Source organism: Zootermopsis nevadensis, unplaced genomic scaffold (genome assembly GCF_977971745.1).
Source record: "Zootermopsis nevadensis isolate Lab colony 2312 unplaced genomic scaffold, Znev_1.0 Znev_ptg000021l, whole genome shotgun sequence".
Lineage (NCBI taxonomy): Eukaryota > Metazoa > Arthropoda > Insecta > Blattodea > Termopsidae > Zootermopsis > Zootermopsis nevadensis.
The window spans coordinates 1,214,312-1,242,262 of record NW_028259153.1 but is presented as its reverse complement, the minus strand read 5'-3'; the positions used below and the strand labels follow the sequence as shown (position 1 = coordinate 1,242,262).

At 40.5% G+C, this 27,951-nt stretch overlaps 1 protein-coding gene across 4 annotated transcripts in view; it reads left to right on the top strand.

The window, feature by feature from the left end:
• LOC110840135 (kelch-like protein 10) overlaps nucleotides 1–27,951 on the top strand; it is a 47,015-nt gene that overhangs the window by 8,822 nt on the left and 10,242 nt on the right. Inside the window, exon 1 of one of the 4 annotated variants that reach the window (XM_087352941.1) lies at nucleotides 1,327–27,468. The exons of the other annotated variants lie outside the window; for them this stretch is intronic. The gene's annotated coding sequence lies outside the window, so the exon portion shown is untranslated. Of the gene's footprint in view, nucleotides 1–1,326; nucleotides 27,469–27,951 lie in introns of those variants that run through there. 4 annotated transcript variants of the gene reach the window in all.

Sequence of the window (27,951 nt, the reverse complement as noted above, 5' to 3'; positions counted from 1 at the left end):
ACTAAATCACATTTATGTAATACCACACTGGATGTTGATTGCTCAGGAGTTGGCTGTTTTGTCGGCTTGCCGTTGTTGCGTTGCCTGTGAACTTCGATGATGTGTGGGTGTTACTGTTGGTTTTAAAAATGTAGAGGGCATAAATTAACTCCTGATAACAGGGTGGCCCACTATTGCATAAGAAATTTACATTTTTCTGTTTATTGCCAGGTCAAATAACTTGTAGTCATGAGCGTTCTGATCATTTATGATATTTAGGTTTTTGCTAGTTTTGTATATATTGGATTTTTATAAAATGTCAGCATTTTACCTTTCGAGGCTTTGTTCTCATCCTCAATGCTAAAAGTGCTCAGTTTCTTCAAAGATTGATTTTCTCGTCTTTCAACCACTTGGCATGGCTGGTAGCCTGAGAGAAATTCATTATAAGTAAGAGGCAGTGTTTAAGTGTCAGTTTTATCATTCAGTGTGGAATAACCATGGCGTAATAGCGTAAGGTATTGTAGAGCGATTGAGAGCCATTTACGTAGTGGAATCACGAATTCATGTCCCACGATATAGTTCTGGTCTTCGGCACTTACTACCTCAGGTGTCATAACTTGAATTAATGTCGCCTAGCTGTTTATGTCATGCCACGCCTCACTTGAGTAAGTGAATGGAAATGAATTGTCTGTGGAACAGGTGCGTGATGAAAATATAAAAGAAAGAACAATCAGAAATAAATTTGTAAATATGGACGAAATTAGGCTGAAGACATTTCACTGTAGTTATTTTTTTCAAAATTTTTGATTTGAATATTGATGACAAAGTAAAATGCTGGAAATGATATATTGTAGGATGTTCTCAGAATTGGTGAGTTTGAAAACTGTCGCTTTCTGCGCTGAGCAATTTTAGATCTGCTGCCTTTAAAGTTTTATCATGAAAGTAGTTAAAATCGTCTTTTAATTTTCAAATTACGTCATCGACTAGAAGTGCTTAGGTTTGCGGTTATTGAAATGTGCCTGCACCAACAAAGCAGATATTCAGGCCACATTTATCGGATGCTGAGATGTGTTCTGTGCAACGTGAAAGGGCTGTTCTCAAGGCGTAAATTTAGAAATTTGTATTTGTCAAAAGTATATAAAATCATGCATACAAACAGAACAGTTTCCACTTTGAAAAGCATTTAGTGCCTCATGAGTGGCATAAACATTAATTCATCAGTCTGTCTATTAAAATCATACAATTCATGCGACGATTGTGTGTTATAAAGCAATGGTATTCAACCTGAGGTACGCGTACCCCTAGGGGTACATGAAATTTAAAGAAAATATATATATTATTTTATGATTAACACTGAATAATCAGTAATGAAAATTAATTTAATTTATTTTACATGTAGTTTACATACAATATGTAATTTGAATTATACACAAACAACTTTGAGGGTACAGAGTTGAAGAGAAATTATATCTGGTCTTACGCGAACAGAAAAAGGTTGAATACCACTGTTATAAAGCACTCTGCATAAAAAGATGGCAATTTTTGAAACCATACTTCATGTAATACCACACTGAATGATTAAGTTTTATGTAAATTTCTTCGCTTAATGTCCACTGGCCTAAGTTGAGGTTTCTTTTGTTCCTGCGGTGAGCCGTGGTTACGTTGTCTGTGACTGGATTGTGAACTTCAGTATTGCATGGGTAATACTGTCACCACGGGGCTTGCTCACAAAACAAAAAGAACTTGTTCATGCTCGTAAGGTTCTTTTACGTGCTGTAAATATGAGACATGGGACTGCAGGCTTTCATTGATTGGCTGTTATTGATCAGATTTGAAGCAGGAAAGTAACGAGCATTTTCATAATTTTTGTAATGAAACATTTTCCCATTTGTTACTCAAGTATAGGAATATTTGAGTTTTTCTGACAAATTTCTGTTGCTGCTGCAAGCCGTCATGATTCAAACACTTGACCCCAGAGTACCAACTGAGAGGTTGAAGGAATAACATTCATGCAGCAACAAGAAAGTAGTGTTTCACAAATAGTTTGATTTTTCAAGGGTTGGTGATTTTTTGTTATAGTCTTTATCCCCCCTACTCCCACCGAATAGTCTGTCTATACTGAGGTTGATGTTATTAAATATGTACAAGAGTGCTATTACGTTGAACGTATCATAAATACAGTATGTTCTGTAATTTTGATGAAAGTATTACTAAAATGGCGAACAAAAATTGATTTAATCAGAAATAACCGACCTACGGCGACAACAGCCGATGTGGACAACGTAATTTTTCTTCGTCTGAGTATTATATTAATCCCGTGCTACTATCGCCTGCTGGTTGGCGACTGACGTGTGTTAGTGAGCGTGTGAGCTTGGTAAACAGGATAAATAAGCGAATTTAATATTAGCGTGTTAATAGTTGTTGCTGGCACGATTTCTTCTTGACTTGTGGAAGGACCCAGAGGTATCGAGAGGCATGGAGTCTTTCACAGGCTACCCTGACTGAGGGTTTCTGAGCCTTTCCTCAATTTTAAGGCAAAGGCCAGGGTACAATTCAAAAGCGTCACATCCAAACATGGAGGCCTTTAGCTGAAGTCCCCCTCCCCCAAGTCGCAGAGGCCATCAGGCAAGATTTTAAGATTAAAGTTTTGTAAGGCATTACACACATTACATATTTTAAAACACATGGCTGAGTTAAATTGTAACAAGTATAACTGACATGTGAAGTGTATGGTAGAACATGCTTGCACTGATTATACTTCAGCGGAACTTAAGACGTAGTACGTATAATGAAGAGAAAAGTGGAATGTCCATGTGGAAGTGGAGTCTGTCTCTCTTAAGTATAACATTGGTCCCAGAGAGAGACAGCAAATGATTCTCTCTCATGCATGCAGACAGTATTACAGATTTAGGAATATGTCCATGGCGACGGATATCATACAGCCACAAACCTCTCAACAGAAAATTAATACCGGAGTATGGCAACGGTTACAAAATAAAAATAATATTAACGATGAAAGCTTGGATGTCACAGTGGATGGTTTAGATAAATTACAGCTCGTTATCTTATATGTAAATGTCCTGTTCTCCGTTCTGTAATTTAAATGTAATTCATGCCGTCATATACCTGAAAATAATGTGAAATGCATTACTTGTGTACCATTTGCGCATTCATGAAAGCCACATGCTTTAGTCTCAGGTTTTGCTTTGCGGTCTGTAGTCCGTGCAGCATCGTTCAAATTCTTCAGTCGATTTAGCAGATTGTATGAGGTTTTTCATCTTTAGCTATGAGCGTGGACAGTTTGTCTTTTCTTGCTATTTCGTAGCTTGATTGTGAACGAGGCTGCAATTCCTTAATATAATTATCGTATGTGTACTGGGTATCCGGAGGTTCTTTCTGAAATATTCCCGGTATATTTGGCTTTCTACCGAACGTGAGTTTGTGAGGGGCATATCCAGTGGACGTATGAGGGTTCATATTAAATACAAAAATGACGTAAGAGATCCACTTGTCCCAATTAGTTTGATCTTCGAGGATGAAACGACGAAGGTACTCTACTATTACTCTGTGAGTTCTCTCTAGTGCTCGATTTGATTGCGGGTGATATGCAGTTGTCTTTATATTTTTGATTTTTTAGAATCATACTAATGTTTGTGAAGAGTTCACTCAAAAAGTTTGGCCCTTGGTCTGTTAGAATTATTTGTGGTATTCCGAACTTTAACACAACTTCTTCTACAAAGGCCTTGGCTACAATTTCGGCATCTCGTTGTCGGATTGGAACGGCTAGTGTGAATTTTGACAATTCGTCTTGGAATGTTAACAAATACTTATTTCCATCTAGTGTTAGTGTTAAGGGGCCAACAATATCTATTTTGGGTAGATTTGTTTGGGTTTAGTCCTACTAATGTGGTAGTGTGGCTTGGCATGGAGCAAGGCAAGTTCCCAAGGATGCTGTCGTCAGCTTAAACATACTCAGCTGATATGATAATTCGTCCATGAGGCTACAGCTTGTTCCCTAAGACTACCACATTTATTTCTAACACTAAGTACTACATAAATTTCACATTTGTATTAAAACATTACCGGAATGGAGACCGATGGGAAGAAGGATGAGAGGGAGATCACGGAAACGATGGATAGACGACGTGGAGGACGATGGGAGTAAGGGGATGGAGAAGAATTGTGAATGATAGGACAGAATGGAAAAAATTCATCGAACAAGCTAAGACCCACACAGGGTTATAACGCAATATGGAGAAGAAGAGATTAAAACATTACCACCCTAATTCAGGCTAGTTCACTTTATCGTTAGTACACTCTGGATATTTATTAATCTAGCAGTACTATACTCAGATTCATCGCCTCAGCGCTTACCTGTTACAAGTACCCCGATCAGCTGCACCTTGCTAATGGCTTTGGTGACCTTCTATCTTCAAAGTTCCGGCCGTTCTGACCGCGATCTCTTAAACTTCCTTGTCAATTACTTCGTAGTCATGTTCCTCTAATTTTAGTCTCGAACTTGGATCTTTTACGCTGAATATCCATGTTTTAGGGCGGTGGTCAGTAACTATTGTGAATCTTCTACCATACAGGTATTGCCTGAAATATTTGCATCCCCACACAATAGCTAACAGTTCCTTTTCTACAGTGAAACACCACAACTTTGAACAGGTACTCTTTCTCAGAGTCCATAAATGCAGCTGATGGCATGGAACTTCTTGCACTCTAATGCAGGAGTTAATAGAAATGTCTCTTCCGACCTCATGTTGGTTTGAGGTCAGCATTTTAAGCAGCTGGACACACCCCAATATAATTTCTTCCACTGCTTCTTCAGATATGTTTATCTTTCCCTTCTGTAGAATTTTGTCCAGTCTGACGGCAGCGTTGACTGCCGCATCTAGATCTTCTTTGTGAAGGTCACAGATGCACATACGCAGTGTTGACTGGCTGCTTACCCCTCACATCCATGTTATGTGATAGATTTTAATTCTGGTGGTGGTGACAGCATTGGATAGGTACATGATGTTATGCGAAACCTCCATACCTGCACCAATGATTCCATGACTCGAAATTGCGGCCCATTCATTAACTTTTTCCGCATAAGATTCTCTTTCGTGCAGTATGTGAGGATGTTCCCTTGCCGAGAATGAAACGTTTTGTTTATTCACAACACTGTTGACATGAAAGTAGGCCTCGTCTGTAAACCACGTGTTGCCCATTGCCCACAATGCAAACTCTAGGCTCCGCTCCTTATCTCTCGCCATAAGTTTATGCATTACGGTCATTTTGTGTGGGAACAAGTGAAGATCTGAATGCAGAATTCGCGATGTGACTGATGAGAGGTTCCCAACTCAGCAGAAGCCGTCCTTGTTGATTTGCCGGGACTTCGAGTCATGAGTCTGAAACTCATCATCTTTTCTTTGATCCTTGGACCAAATTTCCTCCAATACATGTGATAAAAAATGACACATAGTTTTCAAAGATGTCATATTAGATTCCTCCTGTGGGGGACTGGACTAGCCACGCTTTTAAATGTACGTTATTGTTATTGATATGAACCATCGGTTTGTTCCGCTCCTAACAATTTCTGTTTATTTAGCGGTTTTACAGTTTCATACGGTTTCACACTGCGGTGTGAACATTCCCATGGTCAGCTTGTAAAGCCATGGTTTCGTCGCCAGGCTCAGCTGCCAACTACGTACTTCACTTTCTGCTATATTGCGCAATGGAATTCGTTGTAATGTTCCATATGATTGTTTCTCTAGACGTGTGGTGGACTGTCTCTGGTTAACTGAGCATTTAAGTCTCAGATCTCAATTAATCAGCCATTGGACCCTATCCTCTGCACATCGATTCTATCCGCCCCCACCCCCTCAATTCACACAACCAAAAAGGCAGGGGATGTTAAGAGTAAGACAAGACTTTTGGAGATGCGAAGATGTCAGTTTTAATCAAATACCAGCTGAGGCACGAGGACAACCACAACGTCACTACGTCTTAAGACTGTAAAAGCGTTACAGTCCTCAGCGTCCACCACTTGGCACTACATAACAGACAAATCACAATCCCTCACCTCAATGATGTTGCCACCCTCATCGCCTGGTCGCAGGAAGGAGACCTCATTCTCTAAAAGAACTTCGAAGTCAACGAGGTCCTCCCACTCTGAATCCAGGGCATGCGGCATCACCAACTTCCTTCTCGAGACGTCATCCCAGTTTATGCCCTGTAGGATGAAGCACAAACGTTTAAAAAACTCTTTAGCTGTGCAGAAAGTACAAGGATCTTGAAATACAAATTTTGGTCTGTGCCTTAATTTACTTAAAAATACTGCACTTACTGGGAGAGACATTTGGCACTTAATCATGCAGTCAAGGTTTGAAGTAAGTTGTTAGCAATTCTACGGAAAGTACCGAGAGGGTCCTTCTAAAATACTAATGTGACAGCGGGACATTACGCACGGTATTACCGAAGTTGCTATGTACCCAGCGTTAGGCATGTGGCATCTGTTACACGCAAGTTGTTCTGCTCGGGATGTACGTCACAATTTTTGCTGACTGAAAGATTTAAAGAATCAAATTATCTAGCAAGAGTCAAAAATCTCAAACTGCTTGGATCTTCCCATGGTAGTTTATTTTCTTAGGCACAGTTTAGAACTTAGAAGTAGGCTTTTTCCAAATCACAGAAGATGCCTCCCACTATTTGTTTGTTATTCATGGCATTTAAAATCTCTGTAGTCAATTTATAGATTGCATTATCTGTTTTTAATCCTCTCCTAAATCCATATTGTTCAGTACTTAAAATATTGTATTTATTGAGATGATTCAAAATTCTTGAGTACATTAATGTTTCAAATTTTTTGAAACAGATGTTAAAAGTGATATAGGTCTATAATTAGACACATTATATATATCGCCATTCTTATGTAATGGTTTTATTAATGCATATTTTAATATATCCGGAAATACTCCTCTCCTTAACATTTTATTGCATATATAATTTATAGGTGAACTTATAAATGACGAGGTTATTTTTAAAATCATAGGTGGTATCTCATCATATCCATGCGAATTTTTTAGTTTAAGGAGCTTTTTATTTTTTTATTTCTTTGTTCGTACAGCATTTGGAATTTGGGTATGGATTAGAAAAAGCTTGGTTCATGAAATGAATATAATTTTCATCATCATTAATATCATTTGCGGTTATGGGATTATTAATATCTTGTTTTTTTTATTTTCTCTACAATGTTAATAAAATAATTATTAAATTTTTCAGCTATAGTTGGTTGATTATTGAGCTTCTTACCATCAATTTTTAGTGTTTTTATTTCAACTCTATTTGTATTTCTACCTGCTTCTTTATTTATAATACCCCAAGTAGTTTTAATTTTATTATCAGAATTTAGAATGCATTTATCATACTCCATTCTTTTTGCCTTTTTTATGAATGTAGTCAGTATTTTAGAGTAATTTCTGTAATAAGTTCTTAATTTATTACAGAGTTCTCGTTTATGTTTACAGGACATCAGTATTCCTGGTGTAATCCAAGAATTATTTTTCTGTTTACGTTTTATCTGTGTTAAAAGGAAGCTGAATAGTAAATTTTTAAGAAAATATTTAAAAATTTGTTAAAAACTATTATTAGTATCATTTTCATCAAAAACTTATTCCCACGTTTCCTGACTTAGTTTTAATTGAAATTCTGTTATGGTATCTTTATTTATCATCCGTTTTATATAATTTTTCCCTGTTCCTGTGCCTTATGAAGTATTAGTAGTTTGGCATCATGATGTGATAGTCCATTTATAGAGGGGTGTATCTCAAATTTTCCAATACTGGTTGTATCAATGAAAAAATTATCAATTACAGTGCATGAGGAGATGTCAACTCTAGTGGGGAATGTTACAATACTAGTAAGATTTTATGATTGTAGGACAGAGTCAAGTTTCTTCTTTCAGTTATCATCGTTTAAATAATTTACATTTATATCACCACATATAATTATATTGTGTCTCTCATGATATAATTTCTGTAGAATCATATCTAGTCTTTCCAGGAAATTTGTAAAATTACCCATAGGATATCTATAAATAGTTAGTATACAAAATTGCACACGCTTCAATGTCCTTGTCTACAGTAAATTCTTCTAAATTTATGGTCTTAAATTTTAAATTTCTATATACAAATATGCTTACACCTCCTTTTTGAAAAGATTTCCTACAATATTTAGCACCTAATGAGTAATCATTTGAATGTACCAGTTGAAGTTCTGAATCTCTAAGATGATGTTCAGACAAGCACGTAATATGTGGTACATCCTGTAGTAAGTGACAAAATTTGTTAATTTTATTTCTCGATACTCTAATATTTTGATGGAAGACTTTCAAAAATGTATTTAATATAACCTGACTCGAAATATTAGCTATAGTACTATCAACTTCACTTACATCAGTACTCATTTGGATCTTTTGAGGATTTACATTATCACTTCGTAAGATAACCAGTCGGTTTGTATTATCATTGCCTGTAAATCTATTTTTACTAACTGTATGGTTAACACTTAAATTTGCCATAGCTTGATTGACGCTATATGGACCTTCATCTACGATAAAAAATCCTTTGTCCTTGTTACAGAGATTTTCCTTTCTCTGACTCGCATTCTCTCTTGAGTAAAGCTGGCGAAACAGCAAATGACAAATGCACATCAATTACCTTGCGAAACGCAAGATGCCGATTCAGTTGTCGGCGTCCATCGTGTTCTTGAGGAAGTCGTAGCAGAGTTTAGTAACTTCCGGAATACACAAGTACTCAGTCGCTACGATCAGTTGACGCGCGTTGTCGAAGCGGATGTCCACCTCGCGAAAATAAACATAATCCAGTATCTGGGTCATGATGTCTGAGCTGACTCCGTGGAGGAGAATCTCAGTCTCCTCACTGGTGTGCAGTTTTGTCGTGAAACGTCACGGAACAGTCGTTAATTTACACTGATTTCGAGAGACGGCGAGCAGAAAATTGCGGGGGGGGGCCCTTCGGCGCGGGAATTTAAATACCGCTGTTTTGGGTGTCCTGCGGTAATATTTTATAAATGTCCATTTAACTTTTGCTGTCAAATAATTTATTTGTCATAACTTCTGAACTATGTGAGATTGAAATGCCTTGCGATTACAATTCGCTTTTCTTGAAACACCTGTCGCTGGTGATGTCACATATGATGGAGTCCAGTACATCGATGTTGTGTCCTAGCTTGGGTGATGCTGATGCTGGTGACAGCGTAGCTTAATCATCGCTCTGTTGAGTCGTGTATGGCTCAAGACTCGATTGTACCGGCGAACTCGTCGGCTCCTCTTGACCGGGGGGTCGTGGTCCAATCCTGCATAAAGCCAATGGCCGCTGCAGCCATGGCAACAGAAGATATCCCACAGGCTCCAGTTGCGTTCCTTTGCTTGTTGTGTTGTTCGAATGTGTGCAGTGCACATACAATCCCACAGTGTGTGAAAGTAGGGCTGTCCCGTAGGATATGCAGACCACTACGCTGTGTGCTGTTACTGCTGAACAGCAACTGAACAGCCATTTGCAGCGGCAGTGTTTGCACAGCCAAATGTAGAACCTGGATGCCTGAGGCATCCTAACTCGTTTACTTTTGACGAATGTGAGTAGAGACTCTATATCCAAGCAGAATCCAAGATCTGTATTACCGCCGCCTGACCTTGTCTAGGGTTTAGTTAACTCCCAAGTGTCCTCCGGAAGACCCTCCATGAATCTCGGCCAGAACCTCCATTATCTTGCTTCGTGGCAGGACCAATTGGGTCGTCTTCGTTCTACCATCCGCGGACTCCCAGTGTCGTTCAAGCACGCCGTCCCTAACCGCTAGGGAGTCCCATTGTGCCCAGTGCCTCTAGTAGACCGGGCTTCGGTCGGCGATGTCCACTTTGCGTCTCTCGCAAGATCTGCCACACGTCTTGGTCCTCCGGCTGCTCTTTTCTGGTGCCAGCCGTCTGCGACTGTAGCAGCGACCTTCTGGCAGTGGGCGCAGTCAGTGTTGAGTTGAGAAATGTAACAGTTGTTGGAGTCCTTAGGCCACTGAACGGTTGTACTCATGTCTGCAGGTAGAACGAATTCTGAAACCTCCAATTGCTTACTTATTTTATACATTTAATAACATGATACATTATTTTTTGGTTGTATTTTGTGTCTGGTAGAGATATTAATTCGTCTAATTTACGGACAACGAGAATAACTTCTGACTTGTTGTCATCGTTCAACAACTGTCTAATTGTGACCAGCAACTTTAATTCCTGGAATAGCAATTGTAAACAAGCATTCTGGTCTTCTGGACCATGACAGTGAGTAATTTTGTAGATGGCAACCACCAACTAAAAAACATAAGACTATAATATTTATATTTTATCTGTAACTTACCAAAAGATGTTCATATTTTTCTTCTGCATCACTTTGAAGTGACACAAATTGATAAAGAAGAAGATTCATCTCAGATTTTGCATCTTCAATCAAAATGAGCATCAATCACTTTCCCTGTAATAGATAACATTATTACTACTAAATTACTGGTGATTTAATCTTTCCTTATAGTAAAAGACAGCCATCTTCAGAATCACCACAGCGGAAACTTCAAATCCTACGTAAAAAATTCTTATTTCTGTGACAACATAATTCTGAATTATGTTGTCACAGATGCTTAATGTTCACTGGTAAATAAAGAATTCTTACTAATACTTGTACCACATGCATTGAAAAGAAACTGAGATGTCTTACTCTGAGCAGAATCCAGGTCATCAAAGGTTTCTTCACTTATTTTGAAACAGTCCTTCACTGTGTTGTATCCCGGGGGATTGGCCAGTCCCGCAGGATTCAATATTCCCGAGCGGCTAGGAATGATAGTAGGCGACGGTAGGTTTAATACACAGCTTAAAAGGTGACTGCCTAGTCTGACGAGAAGACGTTCGACGATTGATGATTTATTTAATAATTCAGATGAATACAAGGAATGTTGGCTATGTATAAATGCGTAGATCAGCAGAGTTTCCTCCTGACGAGTAAAATGAAATGTCCAATGTGTTTTCGAAATGCACGGGTTATAAAGAAATCTCGATATCGCTCTTGTGACGTCAGTGACAGTTTTTTTACATGCCAGCTGGTGCAACAAACTGTAACGTGTCGTCCCAAAGCGTGGTTCTGGATCCAATTAGAGGACGCGATAACCCCCGGGGACCGCGACCCTTTGCCCTGTCAAAGTTCAGGCGTCTTGACCTCGGCAGGCCTCCTCTATCTGTGACTAATTGGAACCCTTTTCAATAAACTTATCTGGAGCAGACACCATAATGGCTTTCTGTCGCCCCTGCTTACAACAGCTGGAAATGGAAAGTCTGGCTGTCTACAATATAACTATTACACTTTATCTAATAACCTACTGATTCTACCTTATAATTAAACATATATGTGATATATGTGATTATCATGATTTCCGTCATTAGCTTATAGGTATACAACAACTTTCTTAATGAAATCCTTTTTAGATGAGAAATATTTTCCAATATTTGGATCCAAGGTAATTGTCCCAATCAGTGACTAGATAAAGTGGAAGAGCAAAAAGTTTATGACAGGAATTTCATTACAGGGTTGCTGCAGAATGTATTTACATTGCTGTAAAAACCTCAAATTTTACACTCAAAACTACGTCTTCCAGTATTGGTTTCATATGACAAAGGATATATACATATGTATCCCCCAGAAATTTGCATTAATTCTGAATATGAAGGAGGAATGCTAACCATTTGACTGCAAAGTGCAGTGGGTGTACCACAAGCATTATTTTTTGCACGATAGATACAATAGTCTGTTTACAACGAAATTACAATCTTTAACCAAGCAGAATCAGAATATGGATTCTTTCCCGAGTCTATTCGTATGTAATCCATGTTGAGCAAATTGGTCTCTATCTAAATTCTTCTCTACTACGTATACATAGTCATACATTTTCAATTTCTTGAGTAGTTTACTATTAAATATTTTGACTCCCTTGTTTTCCCAGAAGTCACGTCCTAATATTCCATCATACGGGAATCGAATGCTGCGTCCGTTTTCATAATAGTATTTGAAATCCCTGTTACTTTATTCCTTCCGCGGGTTTGTAGTCAAACCCAGGTTTCAGAGTCGAACCATTGACGATGGACATTTCTGCGCCTATATCAACTAAGAACCTTAGTTGGTTGCTTTCAGTCGAGTCTGCCGTTAGTGTTACGGTGTCACGATTTGATTTTACGTGCCTTTTACGTTTATTAATTCTGAACTGTGGACAACCCTTTACTAACTACGTGTCACTTACCAAGAGAACTAAGGTGATGACCAGGAAGGTCACTACCCAACAGAAGCCATCGGTTCCTGGGCCCTTGGTCTTAAGGGCCGCCGCCTGATTGCCTGCGGCGACGAGCATCAACACCAGAGCCAACCTGTTCTCTATCCACTTCAGCCTTGGGTGCTGTAATGTGGAAGCGTAAATAATTTAATCCCCGTTATCAAGATCTGCAATTGCGTATCTTGATTGATCTATGCGTCACTCAAGGACACTAGAGCACCCTTCGCGGGATATTTACCTTGGAATTATATTTGTCTTTGATAATAATAAGGTCTTCACTTATCGATTGACATCTGGTAGACTGAAGGAGTCGAAATATAACTCATCACATCCCAAACTTCGGAAATGCTGAGAATTTCCTCTCTAGTACGATCCATTAGGCATCAGTACTGGAGCAATGTGAGAGCAAGCCTCCAATTAAAATAACAAAAGTCACAAATTAGCAGGTAAATTCATGTGCACTAAAAGTTAAGTTTGACATTGTCGTGTGATTACTATGTGTGTAACCACGTTCTGACAATGTGGGCACCTATGCCAGCAACATATGTTGCACAGTCTACCGAAAGGCGGGCCCATCTCTATAATGTTGTTCTGAACGAGATGGAGTAGTGGTTCAGCTTCTACAGATTTTACCCGATAATAACCAATTTTCTAAATGTCCTGAAGTGTTCATAATAATCAGGAAAATCTGGGTGTGAGGTTAGTTCAATGAAATGTACCGCGTGGACGTCGCCTTACACACTCTCGCAGGTGGAAATCGATCGGTTAATGAGGGAATCGGATAATCGAGGTTCGGTTAACAGAGGTTTTGCACTATGCAGAAAGATGTGAGGCTGAATGATGATTTTGATATTGGGAGGATTATTTAAGAAACAAGAAATGTCACAGAGTAAGAAAGAAGGAAGGGAAGGAATTCGAGAGGAAGAGAGAGATTTTTGTGACCCTGTGATTCACGTTCTACGTAGTGAAATTAGTTATCTGCTGGACATAATGACGATCAAGACGTATGTAGTTAAATGAGAACATTTAGATTACAGGCACATTAATAACAACCAGCCAACAGTCCTGACCTACAACGCATTAAAATTTGCCCAGTCCTCAGTCAGAGGCTTTAATCTCCGACCCGGCAGTCGGCTTGTCTCTTGAGTAAAGCCAATGACAAATGAACATCAATTACCTTGGGAACTGCAAGATGCCGATACAGTTGTCGGCGTCCATCGCGTTCTTGAGGAAGTCGTAGCAGAGTTTAGTAACTTCCGGAATACACAAGTAGTCAGTCGCTACGATCAGTTGACGCGCGTTGTCAGAGCGGATGTCCACCTCCCGCAAATAAACATAATCCAGTATCTGGGTCATGATGTCTGAGCTGACTCCGTGGAGGAGAATCTCAGTCTCCTCACTGGTGTGCAGTTTTGTCGTGAAACGTCACGGAACAGTCGTTAATTTACACTGATTTCGAGAGACGACGAGCGGAAAATTGCGGGGGGGGCCCTTCGGCGCGGGAATTTAAATTTCGCTGTTTTGGGTGTCCTGCGGTAATATTTTATAAATGTCCATTTAACTTTTGCTCTTAAATAATTTATTTATCTTAACTTCTGAACTATGTGAGATTGAAATGCCTTGCGATTACAATTCGCTTTTCTTGAAACACCTGTCGTTGGTGATGTCACTTATGATGGAGTCCAGTACATCGATGTTGTGCACTAGCTTGGGTGATGCTGATGCTGGTGACAGCGTAGCTTAATCATCGCTCTGTTGAGTCGTGTATGGCTCAAGACTCGATTGTACCGGCGAACTCTTCGGCTCCTCTTGACCGGGGAGTCGTGGTCCAATCCTGCATAAAGCCAATGGCCGCTGCAGCCATGGCAACAGAAGATATCCCACAGGCTCCAGTTGCGTTCCGTTGCCTGTTATGTTGTGGGAATGTGTGCAGTGCACATACAATCCCACAGTGTGTGACAGTAGGGCTGTCCCGTAGGATATGCAGACCACTACGCTGTGTGCTGTTACTGCTGAACAGCCATTTGCAGCAGCAGTGTTTGCACAGCCAAATGTAGAACCGGGATGCCTGAGGCATCCTAACTCGTTTACTTTCCCCTGATTGGCTGCGGCGACGATTATCACCAGCAGAGCCAGCCTCTTCTTTATCCACTTCAGCCATTTGTGCTGTAATGTGAAAGTGTAAATATTTTAATCCCTGTTATCAAGATCTGCAATTGCGTATCTTGATTGATGATTTATGCGTCACTCAAGGACACTAGAGCACCCTGCGCGGGATATTTACCTTGGAATTATATTTGTCTTTGATGATAATGTCTGTAATTATCGAGGTTTCACTGTCATACGGTAACTCAGAATCTGAATTGTCGTCTATTTCTACTCATAACCTTGTTGCTTCTCAGCACAACACCTGGTGTCTTAGCGTGTAGTGGCTCTGGAGGATGCAGATGTAATTTTGGTTTCTGCACGGCCGTGCTGTTTCTTCTGTTGAAAGAAAACCTGTATCGTTACAAATCAACATATAAGTCTTTCCAATAAAAATAATTTTCCTACGTTTTAACTATCAGATGGTTGAGTCAGTTACCAGAAGGCAAAGGCGAGAAGACCTGACAAGAAATCGTAAAGTGAAGACAGAACGCGTGTCTTTTCACCGACTAGCCTGGTTTTTGTTGAATGAGCTGAATTCGTCGACTTCCTGGAACCCGGTGTGATTGGTTTGTAGTCCTGGCTGTCTGCACTCCAGAGACTGTCAAACTAATGGCCGCTTATCGACGATGAATAAAAGACGATTATCACCTCCAAACACTTATCTGCATGAAAGAACAAATCAAATATTTCTTTCGCACATATGGGAGCGTGTTACCAGCGGCATTCCACAGGTATTTATTTCAACCATGGTAATTAATGTAGTCTGGAGATTTCTCACGCAGCAAATTTTGCACAAAATAAGGTATCCAAATCATTGTGTACTTTTCACGCTGTTAGTGTAAAATTTTAACCAGAATTGGAATTGTATTAAATTTAATGAAAATCCGTGAAGACGTTCTCCAGCTTCAACTGCGGACAGACGGACGGGCTTACACGTGACGAAGACAAATACTCACGATTTGCGTTAATTAGTTGCGAACACGTGTGAAGATGGAACTGAAAATTTGGGCTTCACTTTCCATAAACATCCACTGTTTCAGGGGCATATTGACCTTCTCAACGAAATACTTTTCGTCAAGGAGTCCCAGTCTGACGCCCTTCAAAAGGTCCGCGATGTGGCCTTTCCTGTTGTCCGGGTCTTGGTTAATCCACCGGAGAATGTACTCCCACACAACTTTCTCGTTCTTCACGTTCAGTTCCTCGGTCTCGATTATCGCTTGCAGCTCCTCTGCGGGCAGTTCCAACAGTTCTTCGCTTTTCTGAGACACTTTCACGAAGTGGCGTTGAACAAAGGGGCGAGATTGAGTCTCGAGGTTGGCTAAGGAGTGTAACCTGCGACAGCGAAGGTAACGCTGACACAATTAAACACTACAGCAAGAACTGGATTCTCAAGCATTTGCACACCACAGTATTTCGCCTGCAATTTTTACCTTAGCATTTTGAAGCCCGTATACGTGAAACTGAGAAGAGACAAGTGGAGAGGCAACGGCGAGGGACGCTCCGTTTGTTCTTTGTTTGTTTGTTATCAGTCTTTCGACTGGTTTGATGTGGTCCTTCATTTTCGTCTATCTTGCGCCAATCTCTTCATTTCCACATATTATTTGCAACCCACATCCTCAAAATTCTGCATCACATTTTCCAATCTTTGTCTCTCCCTATAATTCTTCCATTCCATTACCAAATTAACCAATCCTGGGTGCCTCAGAATGTGTCCCACCATCGAATCTCTTCTTCTCGTAAGATTTTTTCCTTCGCCTATCCTGCCTAAGACTAGCTCTTTCGTACTTTGTCAGTCCACTAACTTTTCAACATCGCCGAATTGCTCACTGAGTAATCTATTCATACCAATCGATAATTATAATTTCTCTACATCTTCTTGTAAGATTTGAGGTTTTTACAACGGTGAGTATGAAGATTTCTGTCTTCCTCAAGATTTCAAGCATCTTATTCCAACTTAACGTTGTCAAAACCTTCAAGTCTACAAATGTCAATTGTATCTTTATTTTCCTTAATCCGTCCTTTTATTATTAAACGTAAGGCCAGAATTGCCTCTCGAGTACCCATGCTTTTATCTAAAACCAAACTGATCCTCAACTTTCCTTTCTATTCTTGTGTGTATTATTCTACTTACTAATTTTGATGCATGAGATATCAAGCTAATTATGCGGTAGTTCTCACATTTGTGTTCTCTCGCGTTCTTGGGAAGTGGAAGTCTGATGGTATTTCTCCGGACTCGTAGATTTTGGACACCAGATTGAATAACCTAGTTCCTTCATCCCCCATAGATTGCAATAATTCTGAATGTATCTCATCTACTCCCACTGCCTAGTTTGAGCCCAAGTCTTTCAGAGCTCTGTCAAATTCAGATCGTAGTACTGGATCCCCTATTTCCTCCATATCAACCTCCTTCACTTCCTCAATCTCACTGATGGACAATGTTTCCCCCCTGATACATGCCTTCAATGTATTTTTCCATCCATCTGCTCTTTTTCTTCTGTGCTTAACAGTGGTTTTCCATCCGCACTTCTGACGTTAACAGACTTAATTTCCATTTCTCCCAAATTCTGTTTGATTTTCCTGTATGCTACATAAATTTTACCCCAAAACATTTCTTTTTAAACTTCTTCGCACTCCTCTCTCAGCCATTTTCCTTTTTTGATTTCATTTCTAAGCAACCTGTACTGCTTTTTTCCTTATTCATCTCGTGCAGTTTTGTATACATTTTAGTATTTCTTCAGTTACCCATCGTGTTTTTCCTCCTTTCTTTCTACCTATAATTTCTTCCCTATCCCTAACTATTTCCTTCTTTAGTATGCTCCATTCTTCCGTCGAATTATCTTCATTGTTTTCGTTTAACTCTGAGCCAACAGCCTCTGATAACTTCACTTCACTACCTCTTAATCTGTCTCACTTGGTCCCTGAGCCGAGGGCTATAAATTCAAAGCGCGAACGAACGCAGCGAGCGAGTTCTTGAACCCGTAGGGAGTTCCTTGTCTGCATGTAAGGGCTTAATCCATTCTACATAACCTCTAATTTATTAAAGAAGGAGGTTAGAAGTAAGAGAGGCCCATGATTGGTAATTCACGACTTCATACTGTAAGATTCCGTGATGGAGACATACCTCCTGATACTTCGAAACACAGAAATATGGTAATGCCCCAAGGAAATTATACTACGATTGTGATTACAGCTTTAATTAGTCCCGTAGCTCGCCTAAAGACTTTCTATGCTGTGGTATGTGCGTATTTAAAATAATTAAACTTCTGTGACACGTTCTGCTAACATTTCTCTCCTACTCTACACTTCGCGTCGCTCTATTGTTTACTTCACATTTCAAATAACGCAGAGTCAACAATAGTTTTTTATGTACTCACCTTGGACGAGGCACAATTTCGTTTTTGTCTGGAATTCGTAATAGACCCCGACGAGAAATGGAGCCTCCAGACCCTTCTGAAGCAGACCACGTTCAGTGCGATACTGACCGCAGCCATCTTTCACAGACATAATTTCTTTTATGTCCATCGCCTTCAAGGTGTGCCGTCGTCCACCCCGCCGCTCTTGCGGACGAGGTACACTTTTCCAAAACCTGAAAAAGCACACAGTCATGTTTCCTGTTACTATATTCTACAGGATATCGCACTCACCTCCACTCCCTAGCAGTTGCAGGGGCTTAAAGCTCTCGAGTCTCGGAAGATCGGTCTCTGAATTTTCGCCTGTAACAAGGAATCATAATTACAGGCCTGACCCAACAGTCAATCTGCACACACGATTAAATGATTCTCTAAAGCCTTTAAGTAAGACGCGACTCTTTCTTATTGCCTCCGTTCACAGTTTTATGAGAAACATTCGAACGCAAAGCTCAGACGAGACAATGCTCCGATTATTTCATGCCATTTTCCGAAATTTATTTTTCGTACAGCGGCTACTCCGTGAAACGCCACAGCTGCCTAATACATTGTTTCTCAACAGGAACACGAAATGACACGCTTTTCGTTACATACCTGGGGAACGAACCGGAGGTTCATCTCCAAGGGACACATTCACTGCCTCGTCTTGTTGATCTAGGTCGGCGTCCCAGTCCTCCTCGCCTTGGTCTTTGTGGGCGGTCAGGCCGTCAGGCTTGCCACTATTCTGAAAAGTATAACACGACACGCGAATTAAACACCGGCGAATCACTGACAAAGTTGCAGAACTCTCAGGGTGGAACGCAGAGTCCGCTACTTGTGTTTACTCGTTACAGCGTAGTCCAAAGAATCTCGACAGATTGGAAGCAAATGTCTTACCTTCACGTCTTCTAGTCCGTGATCATGGCAGCCACGAAGGGTCTCGATCTGCTGCTTTAAAATCGCGTTGTCAGCCTTGATGCTCGACACGACATCTATCAGGCCACTTATGGTTTTGAAGGTAATCGCACTTTCCCTTCGGTGCTTCTCCTCCAAGTCCATAATTTTGGCCTTCAGGTCGTCAACGCCTTTGCATTTCTCACGAAGACTGGCCAATTCCTTCTCCATGCGCTCAAAACGCGACAGAATTATTAGAAACATCTCGCTCCCCGCAAACAATTTGTCTGCGTCTATTAAGTTCTTAACGTCGTTCACGATTGTGCTTAAACTTTCTTCGTTCATTGTCATATCGGGTTTCGCGTCAGGCACCTGCTTGAAATCGCAGACGCTCTCACCTTTGCACGCAGTTCTTGGACTGAAACAGATCTAGCATCGCCCTGCTCTGTATCCGAATCGTGGTCGTATTCCTGAAGCGCCGAGCCATCCTTCGAAGTCTTATAACAATTATAATGCTGGACTACAGCATCTGATCGTTTCTCAGGATTCTCGTAAACTCTACTAATATTTACAGTGTCGGGGAACCACGCCCCACTAACATTTACGTCTTCACGACGAACTCCAAGCATCAAAGGGTTTACCTCCCATGCGCATCGTACGATTTATCAAAAACTCCACCACAACGTCGCCTTTGTATGCCTCGGCTCTCAGGAATATCAGGATCTCGCAGGTCAGTGCCTACAACATTCAAGCCTAGTCGAGATCGGTCTTGATCTAACGTTTGCAGCGACTGAGGAAAATCTGCTAAGTTTTCTCGTCCTCCCCCTGCCATCGCATTGAAAAAGAAATTGTGTCTGGTTACAATATCTCCTTTCTGCGTTGAAAAACTTCTGTTAGCAAAATCCATAATCACCTGGTACTCAACCTAAAAATTTGCTCCCGTCAACTGTGGCGCTGTCATGAAGTTCAGCTCAAATATGTCCCGCCCTAATCCGAATTCAATCCAAGCTTGTTTTCTGATTAGTTTTGATTTTGATTGCCATGCGGATGACAACACACAATTTGCTACGGGAATAAATAGGAACTTTAAGCCACTCTCCGTCAAAGTTAAGCAGGTCTTCAGACGTGACGCTAACTTCAGCTCCGCTGTCAATCAGAACAACTATTAACCTATTTCCTATCTGTATCTTCACGTGAGGACAACCCTTAAGATTTTGCCTCATTAATGTAATATACAAATTCCACATTGAATTTTTCACTTGCGTGATTCACGTCAGACACTCCCAAGTTTTCCTCTCCTAGCCTCGGACTCGGTGTCGGGCCTGGGTTCCTACCGGTCGAAGGTGGGCGCTCGTGAGTTGATTCGGCCAGCGTCTCCGTCTGACATATACGGTCCCGTTCCTTTCGCGATGTCGGTTCCCTTGGTAACGCACGTTCCTTACGTAATGGAATTTGTTGTTGTTTTGGCGGTAGTTCGGCGACTGGTTCTGGTTAGGCGCCTGCGGCGAGAAGCCCGGGTTTGACCTTTCCCTGCTCCATTGTCTCCAGACTTTTTAGGAAGGCCAATGCGTCTTGAACTGTTCGCACCCCTGCTTACAAAAGTGCCCTGCTATTGCATCGGCCAAATCCAATTCTGACAATCTCTGTGATAGATTGTCCGCTAGCACGGAATATTTCAAGAAATGAGATGACGTACTCTCCTTCGAGTTTTTGCCAAAAACGGTCTTGATACAACTGACTACGGGCAACTCCGTAAAAGCTCTCTTAAAGTTGTCATAGCCCGTAAAGTCCTCGTACATTGCGGTGAACCACTGCTTAGAATACGGACCAGTCACCGAACTGGCTCCTGCAAGAATTGCACTACGTTCAGCTTATGACAATCGAAAAAAAATTTGGTAAAACAATGTCGTTCAAAACGTGGTTTGGGGCACTGAGGATGAGTTAGCTCGGCAAGTTCACGTGGTCTGTGCGCCTCACCGTCAGCGTTGCCAATATTGACCCAGTCTGGCATCCTTATTTCGGTAGACCTCGCTGTCCGCGCTCACTTTAACTCCTTGTGAGTGCTGCTGGGTTCAGTCGCCGCCTTGGAAGTTGCTAGATTTTTTGTGGCCCCGCGTTGGGCCCCAATTTCTGCTGCAACCTTTCTTCCGAGGAGTTGCCCGGCTTGGATGTAGCCTTCGGTGACGATGGGTTTCTGGGTTAATTTGGGATCCTAGCCCAGGTGAACAGTGGTCTCTGGTAGAAGGTCCCGTCGTTGCAGCGTAGAAATAATAATCCAAGGTCGACACCCATAACGGGGTCTGGGGGATTAGCAAATACAAGTTTCATGGTTATTCTCGATATGCTTTAAGACCTTTCATAGTCCAGTTCTCTTCTCTGGTAGCCAGTCTAGTTAAATATTGCCAGAAACAACGCAAAAGTTATGCCAAGCCACAAATATCTACGTATCACGTTTCCCAATGTTACAAATATCCATTTCTTGAACATTCTTTCTAATTAATAGCATCTAGCTTATCTTAACTTTAACTACTTATATTGTTGAATTTGCAATAATAAATGTTTATACCAGTAACATAGGTAGAAAGCCAAATTACAACTCAGTTGGACTTGTTTAAAAATATGATTTAGCAATTACGTGTTCTCGGTAACCCTTATGGACGCTCTGTCCCTCCCTGGAAGTCTGCCTGCGGAAATAATCGCCTTTACAGAAAACAGAATTCAAATAGGTTTCCCGTTTTTCACGTCATTTATTTGTGCGAAAGAGTGGTCTACAGGAATATGTTTTGTGACTGTATTCTAGTCTGCACCATTTTGAATTATCCAACTTGTAATGTAGCCCATGTAACATAGTGGCCGCCACTTTAAGCGACTTCCATGCATTCACTGTTATTGCATTAGCATGTAGTTGTGTGCACTTTCCAATCTTGTACACAAATGGATTGGGCGCTACACATTCTCCATTGAGTGCAAATTTTCTTTCCTTCATGGTTTCCATGTGCTCACAACTTTTTTCAGTGGTACCAAAATTAGATTTGGATATTCACAGACGTGCCTCTGAAGTTGGCCGATAGGTACCATGAGTTGTACCAAGTATGAGAGTTCCAACTCACCTAAACCATATAACTGATTTCTACTTCGTTGATATTGTTAATCCCACTGGTTCCTTATTTTGTAGTTACCACAGACAGACATTAACTTTTCGTAGATCACACTAACATAAGCGAATCCAGCGGTGAGGCATAAGCCTCGTGTCCCGCAGATTTTGTTGTTGTTTCAGCCTCCCAGCAGCGCTGTTTATGAGCCTTGTTTCTAAGAAGAAGTCGTGTAGCCGTGGAATTTGCGGTCGTCGAGGTCTGGGAGCGCAGCGGTCACCAGTCTGGTACGGGGCACCAGCCAACATTTCTGGATATTTTCTGTTTCAGAGAAATAAAGAATCTTGCAAAGAGTTGCTGAGGAAGTGTCTTGAGAGTACGGACTACTGTGGCAACAGATTCAGGTACAGGCATTCTGAAAAAATAGTTACAGTTGAAGCCCTTTTTGACTGCACTATGGCCTGTATCAAGGGCTGGGGAAACGTGGGGTAATTTTAGGTTATAAGATGGCTGTCTTCTGAGTTTAGCACCATGTAACTCGTCGCCGTGGTGATGGAGGCAGGAAGGATCTCTGAAACATTAGTAAACGTCTACCAGGCTACACGGTGCTGCGACCCAGAAGACAGCCATCGTTGGACTCATCGCTGGGAGAACCTTAAATCTAAGCTCAGGTTACTTTTGACGCTAATACTTTTCGACAATCTCACATAAGTGAAATTGATCCATCACTATCACTCAATCAATTTGACAGCATTCTTCTTATTGTTGTCCAAATACAATCCACCACATGAACATGGGTGATGGAGGTTGCTGGTGTGGGCGCAGTTCGAAAAAAGATTTCTGCAGATGGATTGTTTCCAGGCACTTCACACTCTGTTTTACTCACAGGTGGCACGTCTTCAGTGTTGACTTTGGGGTTTTATTAACTCTTCAACCACCAATACCAACCAGCCATTGACTTTCCTAAATAAATGGATAGTTCATCCCTTCAGCTTCAGTAACATTGTAGGCTGCCCATCTGACTTGATTGATGGTTAGTCCGACTGCCTTATGCTTCCACTTCCGACTTTGGAGGGATTAGAAATGCTTTTCCAGGTTCGTACTTGGCAGGATCGTCCAGACGCTTTTTTGTACTTTTAGAGTGCAACCTGGTATATATCATATGAGGTGGCCAGCCTTCGTTTTTCATCTGTCATACTGCTTGCTTCATACTTTGAGCAGTGTATGGGCTTTTATATGCCATAGTCCAGAAAACAACAGATCATAATCTTGTGGAAGCTAAGAAACCTGCTTCTAAATCTAGGACTTTAGTAGCGAGAGCTATCGAACCTACTCGCATATCATTTTGACATGTGTTCAAAAGACCTTCAACTGACACAGGAACAGACAATCCATGCCACCGCATCCAACTCCAGGACACCTCTATCCTGTCGACAAGATCTGGACACATGGATCGAATAACCAGGGAGGCCATCAAAATTGAATTACATCCCAACAGCGTCCACAGGGAGGATGAACTTCGCCTGAGTCATTCATGGAAGCCCCTCAAACATTCACTCCCTCATAAGGCTCTGGAAGCATCCCAGATAGCATTGCCTATCCCGCCCACCACCACTCTGCCCTTTTCCAGCCAAACCTGGCCCCACCCAGTGCTCCCCCCACATCTTGATCATCATACTTGTGTGTGTCACACCGGATGGACTCCCTGAGGCCCTCAAAAGGGCTGTCTCTCGGACCTCTCTCGCTCACGCTACAACATACCCAAGGCCTATTGGTTCCCACTCTTGCCTGATTCTGACACCAGTCCCCCACTGGTTGGGATTAGGCTATTCCTTTTAATGTCCTGTTCCTATAAGTCTAGTGCTTATTGATCGCCGTGATGATGGAAGCAGCGTGGACCTCTGAAATGTTGGTGGACATCTACCGGACAACACAGCACAACGACCCAGAAGACAGCAATCTTGAGACTCACCGCCATGAAAACCTCAAATCCCACATAGTCTACTAGTACACTGGCAGAATATTGACTAGAAATTAATGTGTTTGCCTTGACGAACTCACTGCACAACTGTTATCACTATGAGTACTTTGCCATCTAGTGAGGGAAAAATTATCACAAAAACTTCACCTGCAGTCAGTATCAGCCATCAGTCAACTTCAAAAGAGAAATTCATTATCAGTAATTCATTTGGTGAAAACTTCACGGATTTTAGTGAATTTCAGTTTAAAGGTGTCAGTGTTCAGGATTTACAAATGATATTGAGAGCCTTAAACTGTCAAGTTGTGGATAAAACTTTCCATCACTGATTGGCCATCGTTTTAATGTGTACTGTACCAGTTACGGAACTGTTATGTAGGAGTGTATAAGTGTAATGGGAATTAGTGTTTAACCAGACTAGATGGAGAGGTAACGGCATCAGCGGCAGTCAACTTGGATGAGCCAAGCACTCACCAGAGATGAAGAAGCGGCAACAGCTGTAAGCACCATTCCATAATCCGAGGTGGAACGGAACCAGCCTCTTGTGGGCCATTCATATTTCTTGCGTCAGCCTTCCGGAACAAAACTGTGTGGAAGAAAGGAGACTCTTAAGATTGAACGTTTCTTCGGTGACAAACTTTTACCTGATGTGTTTATACTTTGGGTTTGAGCAGATACTGAGAGAGAGATGTAGTAGAGAGTAGTTCATGTGTAATTTTATGTCCGCCGAGGTCACATCATGTAAGGTCATTACAACAGTCTGTTGTCTTCTAACAGTGTAAGTGAAAAGATATATTTTTCGCAAGTGTAACGAGCGTTTATCATCAGACACCATACGGCATCTCGCTTGAACTTAACTTTCCAGAATGATACATTTTCTGATTCTCCTGTGCCAAACAAACCGAGAATATTGTCTGATGAACCGTTTTTCAACATGATTTAAAGAATGAATCGCTGAGCAGAGTGGATATTTCTGACAATATATAACTGTTTTTGTTTTCTGATTTCAATATATATATATTTTTTATTTGTGAACCATGTATCAGGAACAGGTTGCTTGACTTTTTGATCACTCTGTATATACTAATTTTATTTGTCACTTAGCCCCACAGTTAAAACAATGCCATTTAAAGAAAGTGTCTTAATGTGGGAAGTTGTTTATGACAAAGGAAAAGCGTGTTCACATAAGTGAGAATGTTGACCAGGAGCTGTCAATGTAAGCCGAATTATAGCCATAATTAGAGTTTTGGAGATGTATTAACATTGTGACTTTAACCTAAATCTGAAATTATTCTATTTGGTTTGATATTTCCTTACAGAAACCCAAGAGAATGATTCTGAGTGAGTGTGCATGGCCCCTGGCGTGGTTTGAAAACCCGTAAGCCAAGAAGATATTAAATGGCCTCTGGCGCGGTGTAAAAACCCGTAAGCCAACGAGAGATTACTAGAAAAGACTGTGATGTATCGACTTACAACGCAGCGTTGTATCTTGGATGTGTGAAAGAGAGTGTGATACAATAATCAGACTATCTGATTTCGTAGTAATGACTTTGTATGGTAAAGGCTATCCACATAGTTTATAGTTTCATTTTGATGAACAATTAGGAATTTTGGGGGGAAGACATTCCTGTTAGATGTCAGACGTTTGTTTTTTGTGTGGGAATGAGTATTTATTTTGCCCCAAAGAGTCACATTTGTTTCAGAACAGGCTGTAGAAGCCACGCACCAGGCAGTGCTTACATGATGTCCTGGGCTCAGCATTCTCACATCCTGACCAAACTGTTGTCATGTTTGGTGAAGGAATTGTTTAGAAATTTTGCATGACTTTTACTCAGTTCCTTCCTTTGTCGGAAGACACCGTGTGTGAGGTGAAGTGGGACCTGCACTTGAAGCAGAAATCCCAACACCAAAATTTGTGCTGAAGAACCCCATTTCAGTTTGTCTTATGCCTGGTAAGGTACTTCCTGTTGGTTGGCTGACAATTAAGATGTTGGTCATCATTGCTAGTCCTCCAAAGAGGGGGGCATGTATTTAAAGTTGTAAAATACATGATAGATCTGTTTTGTGTGAATTTCGGGAGAACATTAATGGGAGTCTATCAGCACATTCAGTCTACAGAAGGAAACGATCAGTAGCCATAAATTGTAAGTGGTTATAGAAGTTTGTATTGTACAATAAACCAGTTTGTTTGTATGGGCTTGTACACTTATTCTGGTCCTTACTGTCAAAGCTCCTAAGGAATATTAGGTTTCCCATATTTTTCATTCAATATTTCAAGCTTTAAGGCATCGATTATTCTTATATAAAGATTGGCTTATGCAGATTATGTGCTATATGTAGAGGCTCTTTAAGGACTCTCATAGATTCAGAGGTTTGATAATGTTCTTGGTTAATCAGTGCACTTGAAATAAGTTTCTGTGGACTAGTACTGTAATGTCAGAAGAGGTATAGTACATTGATCTGAATCATTCGAACATAATTTCTTTGAAACAGGAAGTCAGAATGATGTTCATAAGAACATAACACATGCTAATGGTAAGAAAGTTGAAACTGTTCCTAGCCACCACACAAAGAACGTCCTGGAGGTAAGACGAGATACTTTTGTGCTGGTAAAAACCTTTCAGAATAACCAAAGTACTTATCTTATAGAAGAATTATCAAGCAGTTTGTGATTCTGCCCTCTGGTTTCTCCATTTTATATTTGATTCAATCGATCATTGCCGGTTGACATCGAGGTCTCTTACAATTGAACAAATTTTGAGGTTAGGAATTACTATTTATAATTATGGTTGATTATCACACGTACATGTTTTCATTTACAATTGTGAACTCTTGTAAGAGAATTAGGCTTGTATTCTCTCTAACACAATTTTAAGTAATATTACATTGACTCCTGTTTGATTACGGCGTCATTTATAATAAAATAATTCCATTCAACAATGTAGGATTTGTATTTCTAAAACATTTCTTCATGAAACTTAAATCCTTAAAAACCCGGTGGTAAGTATATGTACCACCTGATTTAACAATCAATAACTTTTCGTTAGGTATTTCTCAGGGCAAACAGGGATCATTTTCTTAAACAGGATTAACCATTTGATCTTTGTAACAGTGTAGTGTTTTCTTTGAGGTACGGACTGAATTCTTCAGCTTCGCATGGTTAACAAAAGGTGGCTCTGTCACGAAAAACAATTCTAAAATTTCTTGATACATGGGGTCTGTTTAATCTTTCTAGCGAGTTGTAGAGAATTTTTTTTTTTTTAATAATCTCTGTGTGCAATATAATAACTTGAATGAAATGTAATGCACTCATTTGTTTATGGAATAAACAATAATTGTTACGTCATCTGTTTACTCGGCATTGTTGTGTTTCATTATTGCCGCCAACAATCGACTTTCGTCAGTGTGGAAAGAATCGAGCTTTGGATCGCTTGTAGAAGAAGTGCGTCGTAGAGTAGATAATTTTGTGCTGGTAAAAACGTTTCAGAATACCACAAGTTCTTATCTTAAAGAAGAATTATCAAGCAGTTTGTGATTCTGCCCTCTGGTTTCTCCATTTAATTTTTGATTCAATTGATCATCGGTCAGCATCGAGGTCTCTTACAATTGAACAAATTTTGAGGTTAGGAATTACTATTTATAATTATTATTATTATTTTTAATATTGTTTATCGCATTTATAGGTTACATCTGCATTTGTGAACTCTTGTAAGAGAATTAAACTTTTTTAACATAATTTCAATTAATATTACATTGACTCCTGTTTGATTACGGCGTCATTGATAGTAAAATAATATTCCAGTAGGCAATTGACATTTTAACATTTTTAAGGAGACCTCAGCGTAGGTGGGAGGATAACATTAAGATGTACCTTAGGGAGATGGTACTCGATAGAGCGAACTGTATGCCGAGTACCAATCGACTTTTCGTAGAAGATCTTGCACATTGCAGTGTGTGAGTGGCGTGAACTAGGCCTGATCTCCACTTAGAGATTTTGTGACTGTTCCCAATTGTAATTCTCCCGTTCAACTGATATATTTTAATTACATTTTGTGCTTGAAGTGTATATAAATGTGTAACTTAGGCACGAAAGTCCTTAATCAAG